Source organism: Sarcophilus harrisii, chromosome 1 (assembly GCF_902635505.1).
Source record: "Sarcophilus harrisii chromosome 1, mSarHar1.11, whole genome shotgun sequence".
Taxonomy (NCBI): domain Eukaryota; kingdom Metazoa; phylum Chordata; class Mammalia; order Dasyuromorphia; family Dasyuridae; genus Sarcophilus; species Sarcophilus harrisii.
In genome coordinates, this window is record NC_045426.1 from 575,832,688 (window position 1) to 575,848,455 (window position 15,768).

The 15,768-nt window shown below is 36.5% G+C and overlaps 1 long non-coding RNA gene across 2 annotated transcripts; it reads left to right on the forward strand.

The window, feature by feature from the left end:
- Positions 1–198: 198 nt before the first annotated feature.
- LOC116420667 lies at positions 199–12,805 on the forward strand. 2 transcript variants are annotated; one of them, XR_004231057.1, is made up of 5 exons: positions 199–778; positions 1,404–1,583; positions 4,829–4,908; positions 5,667–5,861; positions 11,990–12,805. It is a non-coding gene; the product is annotated as an uncharacterized LOC116420667 (long non-coding RNA). The 2 variants fall into 2 exon arrangements; XR_004231058.1 differs by lacking the exon at positions 5,667–5,861 and having other exon boundaries at positions 200–778.
- The last annotated feature ends 2,963 nt before the right edge of the window (positions 12,806–15,768 follow it).

Below are 15,768 nucleotides of genomic sequence, written 5' to 3' on the forward strand. Positions count from 1 at the left end.
AGAGGAATGGAAAGTGTAGAACAAAGAAAAGTACTATTTAGGCTGAAAATCAAGAACGATTTCCCAAAAGGAACATTTATTAAACTCTGGGTTAGTCTTCCAAAGCAAGCAGCAGAGTCTAAAATGGTGCCTTAAAAATATGAGGCATTAAAAAAAAAAAAACAAAAAAAAACCAATTCTTTGTGAGCAGCCCCACAGTGGTGAATTAGTAATAGGGGTTTTAAAAAAACACCCTTTGCACCTCTTTAACTCTTTTCATCCAGGATCTCTAAGCACTCTATAAACTTTAATGAAGTAAAGTTCAGCATATTGGTGGTTACACCGAGAGGCTGCCAATTTTGCTTTCCATCTGGCATTCAGATGACATCTAGTGCTTAACTAGTAAGTTTCCATTGGTGGGTAAGAAAAATGAAGTACCAAGTTCCCTACTTTTCTCCTAGGTTATCTTTAGGTTTATGCATTTTCTAAGTTGTATTATTATTTTTTAGTCAAGACCTCTCACCTAAACCTAGCATTTTAATTCTCTGCCACCCACCTCAATATTTAAGATTGGGTGATCCAACATCTTTGTGTGTTAGCTCATTCCCAGAGTCTTTCTCTCCCTTCAGAAACCTGAAGAGAGGCTGGAATCATTTGACTGCTTTCTCAGATGTGGATGTCTGAAAACCAAGATCTCTAAGTTCTTGTTAATTCTATCCCTCACGTGGACTCAGAGTATTGAATACTTAAGCTCCACCAAGGAAGAGAGTTTCATGCAAGTGAGCTATCACTTTGAGAAGTGAGTTTCATTCATAATTATATAAGATTGATTCAAGTCTTTTCCTCATTGGTGTTTGCTTCTCTTTATACTCTCTAGCTCATTGACACTCTTCCTAAACAATAGTTTCCAGAACTGAACACAGAGCAGAGTACACAGGGGCTGTTGTTTACTTATTCCAGAAGGTTTTGTTTCTTTTAATGAAGCCCAAGTTTATGTTTGCTTTTTTGACTGCCATATCACTCTGCTGATTCATGTGAATTTACAGTCTACTAAAACCTCTAGATGTTTTAGCAGAGATACTGATTTCTAATACCTTTCTTCATTTTGTATTTTTATCACTGATGTTTTTGAAATCCAACTAGAAAGCTTTATAAATCTTCATTGAATTTCATTTTATTAAAATTCAGCACAATGCTCAAGTCTATTAGGATAACTTTGGATCATGATACTTATTCTCTAACACTTATTAGCTATGAGTTTGAACAAGTCACCCTCTCTGTTCTTTTGTGTCAAGTTAGGGGTTATACTCTCTGGTCTTAGAAATACCTGCCAGCTCTAAGTTTATGAATCACTTACCTTCACTGTTTTTTTTATCCCTTCTGTAAATGGGGCTGGATTTGATGACTTTTATTATCCCTTTCAGGTTTTAATTTATGATCCTGTGATGAATATGGGACCGGTGCAAAACCTCACTAATCAGAAAACAAACTCACAAAGGATAATGACTTACCAGAACATTGTAAGATCATAGAGCTGGCAGATATCTCTGAGGTCAGAGGGCACAACCCCTACTTGACACACGAAAGAATTGAGAACAGAGAGGGTGAGTTGCTCAAAGTCACACAGCTAATAAATGTTAGAGGGGGGGGGGGACTTAATCCCAAATCATCTTCAATCCAGGTTCAAATTAGTTACATAGCTAATAAGTAGATTAACCATGATTTGAACTGAGGTTTTCTGAGGTCAACTTTCATGATCTATAGGCTTTTCTATGGTATGTTCAATCCTAGAACATCTTTTTCTTTTGATCATTTCTGTATACACTATCTCTCTTTTGACATTGCTCCTCTCCTTGGTTTAGATCCTTATTATCTTATGCCGAGACTTTTGCAATAATCTTCTGGTTGGTCTCACTCCAATCCAGCCTTCACTCAGCTGTCACATTAATCTTCCAAAAGCACAGTCCTGACCATGGCACCTCCTCCCTCTCCCCACCAATTTAATAAACTCCAATGGCTCCATGTCAGTTCCAGCATCAAATATAAAATTCTCTGTCATCCAAAGCCCTTTGAAACTCAACCCATTCCTACTTTTCCAGTTTCCTTATACTTTACTCACTCTCTCAAACCAGTGAAATTCTTGTATTCCTTTACATAAAACAACCTGCATGTTTTCATTTTCAATTTCTTGTCTGAATTCTCTCCCTCCTTATCTCTGCTTCTGCTTTCCTAGATTTCCCTCAAGTCCCAACTAAAATTCTACCTTTTACAAGATGCCTTTCCCAATCCCCCTTAATGTTAGTGCTTTTCCTCTGTTGATTTCCTCCAATTTATTTATCTTGTTTTATATAGCTGTTTACATGTTGTCCTCCCATTGGATTGTCTTTTGGATTTCTTTGTGTCCCCGGTGCTTAGCACAATGCCTGGCACTAATTAGCTACTTAATAATTGCTTATGGACTGGACTTCATGGAAGGGAAAGATGAAGTGTGAAGATTTTTAAGTGCCAGACCAAACAGCTTCCTATTGAGAATATACAGAGTATGGCATACTATTCAGGGAAGGTAGTAGGTGTGAAGGACAATCAGCCAATAGAAGGGTGTTTGGCAACTGGAAGGACATGCTGAGAAAGATGGGGATGTTAACCTTTTATTGGGTCATTATCACCTAGTAGAAATACCTTTGGTGTTGGATAGAGATTAAGTTCTTCATGTCTCAGATGGAGAAATGAAGAGCATGGGAAATGGAAAACAGCAGGTAAAAAGAAATAGTAGAAAACAATAACAGAAATTAGTCCCTTATAAGGTACTTAGCATCCCAGGTTCAAATGTTGAACGAAAGATTGGCTTGCTGAATGTTATCTGAACAATTAACTGGGAGTGATATCTTTGATTATTAAATTAAGTCTTAATGGATTAAAAAATTAAAGTTTAATACACAATATTAAAATAATAAAAATCATTAAACTAAAATTTAATAAATAATAGTAAAATGATAACAAATTATTTAATTATCCTAAGAAGGAACGGTGATGATAATGATAATAATAACATTAATATCATATTGACAAATCCAAAACACCTACATTTATAGGTGATTATTTCTTTTTTTTTGTTCCTTTCCTTTTTTTGGTAACATGACCAATAAGTAGATGGTTGGGGCAAGTATATTGTTTGGACCAATAGTCTGTAAGCTCCTTGAGAGTGGAGGTTATTTTGTTTGGGCCTTTATTTCCCTGCTAAGTGCTTTTCAGTGTATCTTCACAACAACTCTGGGAGATAGGTATTATCCCTCAACTCATAAATCTCTGAGGCTTAATTTAAACCCAAGTCTTTCTGACTTTGGGCCAGTACTATCAAGGGATCTCAGATTGTGGAGTCCCTTACATGAGCTGCTGTGTTAGTGGATTTCATTAGCTTGTGAATTCCTTGAGCACATGGACTTCTTTTTTCTTCTTTTCTTTCTTTATATCTTTAGCACTTAGTATAGTAGATCCTTTTTGACTTGTCTTGACTTGAGCAGTAAATGCCTGCTTAAAGGTTTTGCTTTTTTCATGGTAGGTTTTAAGTTGGGCATCCATTTGTAGCTTGATCTTTTCAGGAGCCTTATCCTGTCCAAATTTGGTTCACTTTCACCCCAAAGGTTCATCTCTGCTTTTAGGCTCCCATGTGTGAAAATTCATGCTTGCTTAGGAATATGATATCAGTATTTCTTCTCCTACTTTTGATACTTTCAAATGGGATCATAGTCAGCTCCTCCCTATTCTTTCCTGAATGTATTCTATCATTTTAAGAGATCAAAAATCTCATTTTGAAATTGTACCTACTATCAGCACAAGCAAGGATTTACAATCACTAAATTTTTATTAAGAGTATTAAGTGATAGAAATGAAAATTTGGTGAACAATGATGGGGGAAATAGTTAATTTTGATAGGAAAAAGTTAGTAGCTTCATGTCTGTTAGTAAACACTTATTAAGTGCCTATTATATACACCCTTGGGGCAGTTAGTTGTCAAAGTGGATAGAGAACTGCCTAGAAGTCAGAAGGACCTGAGATGCTTACTGGTTTCATACGTGTAGTAGTGGTGCGACTTTGGGCCAGTGCCTTAAGCCTGTTTGCCTCAATCTTTCATCTGTAAAATGAGTTGGAAGAGGAAATGGCCAGCTACTCTAGGTCCTTTGCCAAGAAAATCCCAAATGTGGTCCTGGAGAGTTGGACACTAGTGAAACAATTCAACAACATTATGTGCCAGTCACTGGAAAAGACCTGATGTTGGGAAACATTGAAGGCAAAATGAGAAGGGGAAGACAGAAAATAGTGTCTTGGAAACAATGAACATGAACAACGACATTATGTGTCAGGTACTGATAAGTGCTGGGGATACAAATACAAATAAAAACAGACAGTCCCTGATCTCAAGAAGCCTACATATAATCTAAGGAGAGAAAACAGCATACAAAAGGAGTTAGTCATTAAACATATATAGTCTAATACATGTCACAGATTGTGGGCAGTAAATGCAGAGGCAGAATTAGCTTTTTTCTTTCTTTTTCCTCTGGCCACAAGGGATGGAAGACAGAATTTGAATGAATTGGGCAGTAGATGGGGTGAGAATGCTGCTCTCTTATCTAGAGAGGGAGCTTATTAATTATTAAGCTTAGTTGCTTGCATTTTTCACCTACCATCATTCTTAGCTGTCATGCATCTTTTGGTCACCTCACAAATTGGACTATTCCTTCTTGCTAAAACAATCTCAGTGCACTGAGGATGCAGGGTAGGGGGAAGGGTACCCAAAATGGGCAGAGCAGATGGATAATCTAACTCTCCTCCTCTGTTTTCTCTCTCCCAGAAGCCTCTAAAAATGATTCTTGAAAATCATGTTCAAAGATGTCAACAGCCTGGTCAACTCTGAGATGTACTCCAGGATAGGTAGGTGTTTGCCTGAGTCTCCCATTCTATAAAAGCTCTTGTGATACAGGTGTTACATGATTCTACATAAATGGTGGGTGGAAGGGAAAGGTAACCTTTTGAATCCTGAACTCTTAAGTTCCTATTTATTTTATTTTTTAAGTTATTAGGGAGGGAAGAAGGGATTTATCTCTGAGAAAACCCTGGTGTAAGATAAAGACCAATGGATGAGTCAGAGGACACAAATTTTGTTTCAAAGTTTGCTGTTTAAATAGCTGTGTAATTTTGGGGTCAGTTAACTTCTTGGTTCCCAGGTTTCTTCAGGTGCAAAACAGAAAGAAATTAGCTGTCTTAATTTGCCTCACAGGGTTGTTGGTTGTTGTGAAAATTGAATGTACCTGAAAGTAATTTGAAAAGCAAAAAGTGCTTATAGCTGTGTAAATATAGGTGGTAAATATAGTAAGATATTCTATAAGGATAGAACAGCCTCTAAGCCTAACTGATGTTGAGGTTATTTGTCTATCGAGTTATGCCCTTCTTTTGTGAATAGTTCTGTGTGCCACATATTAGGAAGAACACAGATAAGCTGGAAAGGGTCCTGGGAAATGTAACCATTGTGGATAAAGGCCCAACTTCATGCTGTTTGAGATATGGTTGAAAGCGCTGGAGATATTTAATCTGGAGAAGAGATGAATTATTGGAAGAACATAATAGCTATTTTCAAGTATTTGAAAAACTGTCCTGTTGAAGAATAACCTTAATATTCTGTTTTACTCTAGAATGTAGATCCAGAAGTAATGAGTAGAACTGCAAAAATGCTATCTTCCCGTTGTGTTGTATCTCTGATTAGTTTCCTATATATTCCATCTGGATCTCTCACTCCTGCCCAAGGCAGAGCTTATTGGTGAAAGTTCTGTATGACCTTTGGTGGTACTGGCATAATTCCAGCAAGATTACTATTGCTTCTTAAAAGGGTAAGTCACTAATCAATTGCCCACTGACTGCTTTAGCCATCCCTATGATTTCGTTCTTCTCTGGCTTAAGTATACTCATCTCCATTGTATATATTATCTTTTATTAAAATGTGAGTTCCTTATCAGGGGCAATCTTTTGTATTGTGTCCTTATCTTAGCAGAGTACTTGGCCCATTGTAAATAGTTAATAAATGCTCATGCATTCTTTCATTCAGCCTTGCTAGAAAGAAAAATCTGATCAGTTAGATAAGCAGGATAAATTGGAGATAAGCAACAATTCTTATTATACAACATTATTATACAACAAATCTTTTTTATAACTTACTCTCTCCACATCCTCTCTCTATTTCCCCAATCCAGTTTCTTTGGCCCCCTTGCTTGTCACAGAAGACACTACAACTCTTGGGCCCTGGATATTTTTGGTGGTTGTTCCCTATGCCTGGATTTCTTTTTTCCCCCTTCCACTTTTAGCTTTCCTGGCTTCCTTCAAGTCCCAAATAAAATCCCACCTTCTATGAGAAGCCTTTCCTCATCCCAGTTAATGCTACTGCTAGTGCAACAATTGTACATTTCCAACTTATTCTGTTTATAGCTTGTTTATGTGTGGTTGTTTACATGTTGTCTGCCTCATTAGTCTGTGAACTTGCTAAGAGCAGGAACTATTTTTGCCTTTTTTGTATCCTAGGCATTTTAGCACAGTGCTAATGGCACATAGTAGGTTCTTAATAGGGCAAGTAGGTGGCACAGTGAATAGAGTGCCAGGCATGCAGTTGGGAAGACTCTTCAAGAGAAGTCACTTTGCCCTACTTGCCTCAGTTTCCTCATTTGTAAAATGAGCTGGAGAAGGAAATGGCAAACCTTGCCTGTATCTTTGTCAAGAAACCCCAAATGGGGTTGAGAAAAGTCAGACAAGATTAAGATGACTAAAACAAAAGACTCTTAATATGTATTTTCTACAGACTGTCTGAGATCTCTTCTAATTTGAGAATCTATGATTATGGCAGCTCTCTTGCCTGACCATGGAACATTCTTCTATTGTGTGTCCTCTGACACTCTAGTCACAGGGGTCCTCAAACTACAGCCCTCGGGCCAGATGCGCCAGCTGAGGACGATTATCCCCCTCACCCAGGGCTATGAAGTTTCTTTATTTAAAGGCTCACAAAACAAAGTTTTTGTTTTTACTATAGTCCGGCCCTCCAACAGTCTGAGGGACAATGAATTGGCCCCCTATTTAAAAAGTCTGAGGACCCCTAGGAGCTCATTCTTGAAGGGTTCAGGTACTACATCAGCCACCTTCCTTCTCTTATCCAGTAGCTTAACCTTGTTCATTAATACACATAGGGAATGCCTGCATTTTCAAAAAACATCTCATTAGCTCAAAGGGAGCATTTCAGTAAAGACATTTGGGGCAAGTGAGTGACTCCTCTGCACAGGAACCAAGAGTTCCTTTTTGGAAAGGAATAGGTTGTCTTTTGCTTCCCTTTCTGAGTTATACCCTGCAATCTCTCCCTGGATGTCGTTGTCTTAACAGGAATGTTCCTGTCCCTTTGCTTGGCTTTACAAGTATGCGAAGATCCCTTCTGAGCTATGACTCTAACTCAGTTTTAAAAAATTATGTAGTTAAGGAAGGAGATCTGGGAGAGAGGGGGGAAATCAAAGGAAACTTCAAACACAACCTAAAATTGTTTTTCAGCTAGAGAGCTCTCATTTAAATTTCATTTGTCCAACACTAAAATGATCTGCTGGGTTATTTTGGGGCTTCAATTTCGTGATTCTCATATTTGGGTTCCCTCGAATCCTTGTAGGATTGGTCAGCAGGGGGCACTGCAGGGTGAGTTTTACCCCATAGCCTAAGACTTGGTCCATGTATGAATTAAACAACTTTCAGGTGATATTTATTTTTTTTTAGCTACGTTATTTACTGGTGCAAGTGAGTAATTATACATTTTAAGTCAAAAGTTTTTCTTGGGATGTGAATAGTGGAGGAGAAAGAAAATTTCAGGCATAAAGAGGGCTGCCAGCTTTGAGTTTGAATACTCCAGGTGTGCTTTGGCTAGATGGAGGTGGGGGAGGAGAAAGGGGGAGCCACTGGGAGAGAGGACCAGGGACTTGTGTGTGCGCGCGCATGTATCCTCACTAGCAACTGTCCTTAGGTTTCTTCAAAGAAACCTCCCTGCTCCCCAAATGGAGTATTCAAGTATACAAAAAGATGCTTGGAAACTCTCAAAGTAAGAGAAAATTTGGTGGTGCAAAATAGCCCTGAAAGCATGGTCTTCCTCTTAGGTCATAGTATGTACACATCCTGCATTGCTTTTATAGGATGCACAGAATTTGGGGATTGTGGCTTCCAGCCAAAAGCAAACTTGCTGTATAATAACCAAAGGGAGAGGGAACAAGCAAATATTTTCTCCAAGGAAGGAAAGAAACTTGAAATGCCAGGAAGGAAATAGGATGAAAGCAATAGCAAGGTTGATTTAAAAAAAAAAAAAATCAAAGGTATTAATGACAGAAAAGATTTTAATACAGACACTGCTTTTGTATGCTCCATGTTTGTATCTCCAGAAAGAAATTCAGGAATAAGGTGGACTCCTTTTAACCTCATCCAAAAAGGTATATTATTAGGAGTTACCATGTAGGCACAATTTTAACCCTAGGTCATCCATACCAGGGTGTCTCGCACCCTGATTCCTGAAGTGCCAACTTACTACTTGTTATTTTGGTTACAAGTATTTTTGAAGAACTAAAAACAATTATAGATTTGTAATGTATAAATATTTATAGCTTCTTTATAGATGATGGAAATTGCTCAGAAGAAACAATCAAGAGTAGGCTCTGCTAGAGAAGAATTAATTCATGACCAAGCATTTATTAAATGCTTGCCTTTCATGAGATACTATGTTAGACACTGGAGATTCAAATGAAAACAAGTTTTTTTTCCCCCTCAGAGCATCTTAGCTTCTGCAGGATTTGACAAGTGCACCTATAAATAGGTACTGTTATAATTAAAATTGGGTAAACTGAGGCACAATTTTGAACACTTTATTTAAAAAGCATGCATTTATCAGCAATTAGAATCTTTTCTTCTCCAGTAAAGCTAGGACCCTGAATGAAGGGGACAGCTCTCTTTCACAGATTTTTAGGAAAATGCTGAACAAATAATAGGATTTCATAGGTGGGGGGGAACAAGTTATGATTGGTTAGAAAAACTTGACATCATAAATGGTAATCAATGTGATTGATTACAGAGCTGAGCCATGGAGGACAATATTATTGGTTGGAAATTGGGAATGAAGGGCTGGCAACAACCTCTTTTCCTTCTGTGACTAAGAAATACTTATTTGAGTCCACCTGCAAGATTAGAGATAGTGGATCATACTTCTTTGGGTAGCAAATCAGATATCTTTGATGGATAGTTTGAAGGTGTGAAGACAGTAGATCAGTATCCCTGCTGTCTACTTGTCTCCCTCAAGGATAAGAAATCTTCTTGAAGCAAGGATAGGAGATTGACTAATTAGCAGGAAAACTGAACTTCTAAATTTAACTCATAACAGGTCAACTGGGGGTGGGGTGGGGAGAAGGAGGGAAAAATTTGGAGAAGGTTTTGAAAGGGTCAGTATTGTATATGTTTTGTAAATAAAAAGCTATGATTAAAAAAAGGTTTTAAATTATGATTTAGAAGAAAAGTGATCTATTGACCAAAAGTGCTTTTGGAATTGGGAAAGTCTGAATGCCAATCTTGTCTCAGTGACAAGTGTGACCTTGCCTATTAATTTAACCTTGAGGGAGCCCTAGGAAATCCTCCGAGTATAAGCTACAGATCAATGGATGATCTGTTTTAATGGAGGGAGCAGTGGCCTAGTCGATAAACTATGTCAGAGTTTGAATCCTTCCTCAGATACTTCCTAATAGTGACTCTGGGTATATTTGTTATTTCTTTACTCATTCGATCCCTCATCTGTAAAATGGGTAAAGGAATAGTACTTATCTCAGAGATGATTCCAGGATCAAATGAGCTAACGTATGTAAACACTTTGCAAATCTTAAAGGACTATATGAATGCTAGTTGTTGTTATTATTATTCATTAATAGTTTCCTCATTGGGCATTCTCTACACCAATGAGATCACAGGCCCAGCTCCTTCCCACTTCCCAAACCCACCAAAAAAAAAAAGTTACAGAAGACAATTTGGTGATCAGGAGGACCTGTCCTTTAAAATCCTGTCCTTGACACTAGCTGTGTGATTCTGGTAAGAGAACCTCAGTTTTCCCACCTGTAAACTGAAGACTTTGGATTAAAATTACCTCTTAAGATCTTTTCAAGCCTATATATCCCTATGTGCCTCTTGAACAGTGGTTCTCAAACTTTTGTTCTCAGTATCTTCATGTTGTTAAAAAAAAAAAAAAAACTACTGAGGATCTATTCAGAGTTTTTGTTCACATGGGTTATATTTATGGCTATTTACTATATTAGAAATAAAAAATAATTTTGAATTTGTAGATCCTCTGAAAGGGTTTCAGAGACCCCAACAATTCTTTGGACTACACTTTGAGGACCACTGCTCTTGAGTTTCTGAGCCCATGTCACTATGATTATAGCACGATTTTGTTGTTCTGGCTAACCACGGAGAAGCTGTTAGCTTTCCCTTTCCCAGGAGCTTCAGGAAAATTCATGATGTTCCCAGTGGCATTCCTGCCCAGGACTTAGAAAAACACTCTTTTTTGAGAAGGGCTGGTAACTAGCAAAAACCTGTGACAGTCTGGAGCAATTTGAATAATACCAAGTAATTTTTAGAGAGAGAACTGAAGAGTCATTGGGATCCTTAGTGGGATAAGTACTTTTTCAAGTGTCAGAGGCAAAGAAGGATATCAAGGTTTTGAGTCATCTGCTTAACTGTCAGGTTAGTTCCTTATGCAAAAAGTATTACTTATTATAAAGGCAGTAGAATAGCAACCAGCTGATCAAGATGAAATACAACTTTAACCTCTCTTATGTAATGGAGAATATTATTTTTGTAACCAGCAGGTGGCAGTATCTGGCAAGGTTTGATTTAAGATGACGGACAGTTCATTTTAGATTTGGAGCAAGTTCACTTTTTCCCTCAGCACCTTGTGAGAGGGGTTGGGGAGATGGAGAGATATTATTTCCCCTAAGTTAGAGCTGAAATTATTTCCGTTACTAGGGCAAAGAACAAATCTCAAATCTCAAAAATCTCAATTTTTTCAAATTTTGAATCTCAAAATCTCAAAAAAAAATTGAATAATATAAACTATGCCTGTGGCTATCTGCTACTGAGGAAGTCTCTTGATTTTACCCAGCCTTCTGTATATCTCAAATCTATTTATTTATTATGCAAAGGCTAGGACAAATGATCTTAAATTACGTGGCCATTTTTGATCTGATTTTTCTTGTGTAGCAAGATAATTGTATAAATAAGTTTACATTATTTTGGATTTAACATGTTTAACATATACTGGGTTACTTGCCATCTAGGGGAGGGGGTGGGGGAGAAGAAGGGGAAAATTTGGAACATAAGGCTATGTAAGGGTCAATGTTGAAAAATTATCCATGCATATATGTTTTGAAAATAAAAAGCTTTAATAAAAAAATTACATGGCCAATCTACTTTGCTATTTAGAACTTGTATTACTAATGCAACCCAAACTGTAAGATTTTCATGATAATAGCTCAGAGCCCCCAAGACAGAAAAAAAATCCTAAATAATTTAGAAAGTGATTCAAAATTCTGTTTACTTTTGTGTACTACAAACTATTCTGGGTCTCCTCCATTGTAGTCACTCTACATTCAATAATAGATAGGAATCTCATAGGAATTATGACTAGTCATAGTTTTATATGAAAAACATTAAACATTATGGAACAATTTAAAGAAACAAAAACTTGAAAGTAAAATCTTTGCCATATGAATTTGGAGTTAAGAAGAAACAGAAAATAAAATATTTCACCAGTGTTTTGCAGAATTTGGAGAGATAAGAATTCCAGAAATTTCAGTCATGCTTGTCAAGAGGTTTTTTTTTTTTCCCCTCCTAATAAACAGAAGCTATTCTTGCTAAATCCAAGCTTACAATGCTTACATTTTTGTTTCTAAACTATTTTCTCTCTCTCTCTCAGAATGCTAACATTCTACCAGTGTGACTATATCACATCAAGATATGGAACATAACTTCTTCAGAAGAACTAAAAATTAACATCATATAGAAGTCAATAGAGAACTGCATGATGGACGTGAGCAGGCTGCAATGTATAACCAATGAAGAACAATGAAGAGTATTCTAGGAATAGACTATGAACACTTCCCATGTGGCAAAAAACGCGGGATAACAGGTGAAGTACTTTATTGATGTCCTGACAAGAGAAAATGAGGAAGGCCTCTAGGACATTGGAAAGACTCTGTATGGCACATTTTTGAGAGGATATAATCAACAATACAGGAGACAACAAAAAAGGAGAGCAGGCATGAATGGGTTTGACCTCAAATTGATGAGGTCATAGATTCATTTGAGTTGTGAGATGGGTCAGTGGTAACTCTGCAGCATCAATAAGGCAACTATGTCCGGAGCCATCTTCTGGGAGTAATATGGAACTAGAGCATGAGACAATATAGTTTTTATTGTTTGTGTTTTTGTGGTTCTGAGAACCTCTTTCAACAACAAAAAATATTGTGAACCCCCAGAAGAGTTGAATATACTCATTATATTCTTTTATGTTCATTGTTTGCAATAACCACAATGATTTTCTTGTTTCCAAAAACTGCAAATTATACATCATGTAATTATAATTATAAAATGTAAAATCTATCTTACCTGTAATCATGGAACTAAAAAATATAATTCTATACTCTAATTATAAAATAAATATGACTATTTTATGAGATTCTGTAAGAATTTAAAAAAGCAACCCAGCAAGACCTCATATCCTTATTATTATTTGCAAAACTTAATATTAAATTTTCTTATTTAAGATTTATTGGATAAAAATAATATTTTTAATGAAAAGTTACAACTTGGAAGTTGCTTAACATATGATAATTGGATGTAAATTTGATGTTGGAATTTGAACAAAAGTTTGCATCATTTGGTTTAACACCAGATGAGTCTTAAATCTGCTTCCCCAATGAGTTTGTAGTGTACATGCTTAGAGATTATGGTTTTCAAAGAATCTGTTTGTACTTTAAGAAACATTAGCAATATCTTGATCATGTGATCACACAGGTAATGAGATATGGTTACCAGGAAAAGTAACAAGGTAAGGTCATAAGAGAAAATAGGAGTTACTTTGGTACAGTATACAGAATACAAATGATTGAGGATATGTGTGTTTGCCTGACCATCTGTTATGAACAGGTTTGCCTTTGAACAACAAATCCTTGTAGCAACTTGGAAACAATTAGATGAGGTTGAAAAATTACAGGAATGTGTTGTGCCTAGTTGGAAGTGATTTGATTTTAATATAATCTCCGTATGAACACCAAAATCAATGCACATTATGATTTGTAGCTGATGTTGATGTAATTGCTGCAGAAACAAAATTATAATGCCTAAATATGCAAATGGTTGTTGTTACAAAATTTGTAATATAATTGGGCAATTATTTATTGCTTAAAGCACCATTAACTAATTTTTATCATAATTCTTTTGGGACATTGTTATGGGCTCCTTTGGGGCCCACCAACCACTAAATGAGAACTATGGCATTAGTGGAAAAAGCACTTGTGTTAGAGATTCAAAGAGCTATATTCAAATGCCAATTCTGCCATTTATTAGTGGTCTGATCTTGGAGCAAGTACCTTTCCTTCTTTGCTCTCCAATTTCCTCTCCTGTAAAATGTAGGAATTAAATTACATAATCTCTAAAATCTCTTCCCACATTCTGTGAGTCTGAGTCTATAAGCCAGAACAGGAGAAAGGGAGAAGGGGGGGAAAGCGGGGAGAACCTTGATGTCACCTGCTGGGAACATAATGGATCAGTAGAAGGAGCTAAGACGGAATATAAGAGCTTGGTAACACCTGCTGGGAGCTACTGGGGACTACAGAGTGAACTTCACCCCTGGAACCACTCCATTAGCAGAGGGTATAAGACAGGCTATAGAAATCATTTAAGGGGATCTTTGGGAGACAGTCCTTCATTGAAGGGTTTCTGTGTATTTTCTAAGGGTTTTACTTTGATTTTTTTTTTGTTTATTCAATAAAACTTTTACCTTTAGTATTGTAAACTTTAGAGTTGTATGCTTTCAAGAGAAGTTGGTTTCAGTACATTGGATTTTTCAGATAGTGTGATTTCTCCAACATTTTTTGGCAGAGGGGGGAAGTAAGGGGCTTAAGCCGAAGAAATGTTGTGCTCTTTCCACTATGTCCATGGTTACCATTTAGTGGTTCTTGAGCCCCACAGGAGCTCACAATAATGATCCAAAAGATTCATGCTAAAAATTATTTAATGATGCCTTAAGCAGTAAATAATTGTCCAGTTATATTACAAGTATATTTTTCTTTTCTTTTTTTATTTACAAAACATATCCATGGGTAACTTTTTCAACATTGACCCTTGCAAAATCTTTTGTTTCAAATTTTCCTTTCCTCCCTCCCCATTCCCTCCCCTAGTTGGCAGATAGTTCAATACTTGTTAAATATGTTAAAATACATATTACAAGTATATTTTCATGATAACAAGCATTCTAATATTTGAGACAAAAGTTTGTTTTTACAGTAATTACATCAATACCTACAGCAGCTACAAACCATTATGATCATGTGCACCATGTTTTTGGTGTTTAGATTACATCAAAATCTCAATTCTGATTATGCACAACACATTCCTATAGTTTCTTTTTTCCCCTAAATTATTAATTTTCAACATTAACATTTTTAATATTTTGTTTTAATTTTCTTTCCTTCCTCTCTTCTCCCCTCTCCATGAGATAGCAATTGATCTGATACAGGCTACATATGTACAGTCATATTAAATGTTTCCACATTAGTCATGTGAAAGAATTGGAACAAATGGGAAAAACACAAGAAAGGAAAAAAAAAAACAAAATTTAAAATGGTATCCTTTGATCTTCATTCAGATTCCATAGTTATTTCTCTGGATGTGCATAGCATTTTCCACAATCCATGGAATTGTTTTTAAATAATTGTATTGCTGAGAAGAGCAAAGTCTATCAAAGTTGATCATCAGCATGATGCTATTACTGCATACAGTGTTTTCCTGGTTCTGCTCACTTTAGCTTCAGCTCATGTAGGTTTTTCCAGGTGTTTCTGAAATCTCCCTGTGCATCATTTTTAATAGCACAATAGTATTCCATTACATTCATATGCTACAATTTGTCCATCTGTTCCCCGGTTGCTAGGCATCCCCTTGATTTCTAATTCTTTGCCACCACAGAGAGATGCTATAAATATTTTTGTACCTGTGGGTCCTTTCCCATTAAAAAAAAATCATCTCTTTGTGATATAGACTTAGTAGTAGTCTTGCTTGATTGAAGGGTATGCAGTTTTATAGCCTTTTGGACATAGTTCCAAATTGCTCTTCAGAATGGTTGAATCAGTTCACAACTCCATCAACAATCTGACAGTTGACATGGTACCTCAGAATTGTTATAATATGCATTTCTCTGATTAATAGTGATTTAGAGAATTTTAAAATATGACTATAGATAGCTTTAATTTCTTCATCTGAACTGCCTGTTCAAATCCTTTGACCATTTCTCAATTGGGGAATGGCATATTCTCATAAATTTGACCTAGTCCTCTCTATTTTAGGAAGGAGGCTTTTAGGGGCAGCTGGATGGCACAGTGGTTAGAGTGCCAGCCCTGAAGTCAGGAGGACCCGAGTTCAAATCTGGCTTTAGACACTTAATATATCCTAGCTGTGTGACCCTGGGCAAGTCACTTA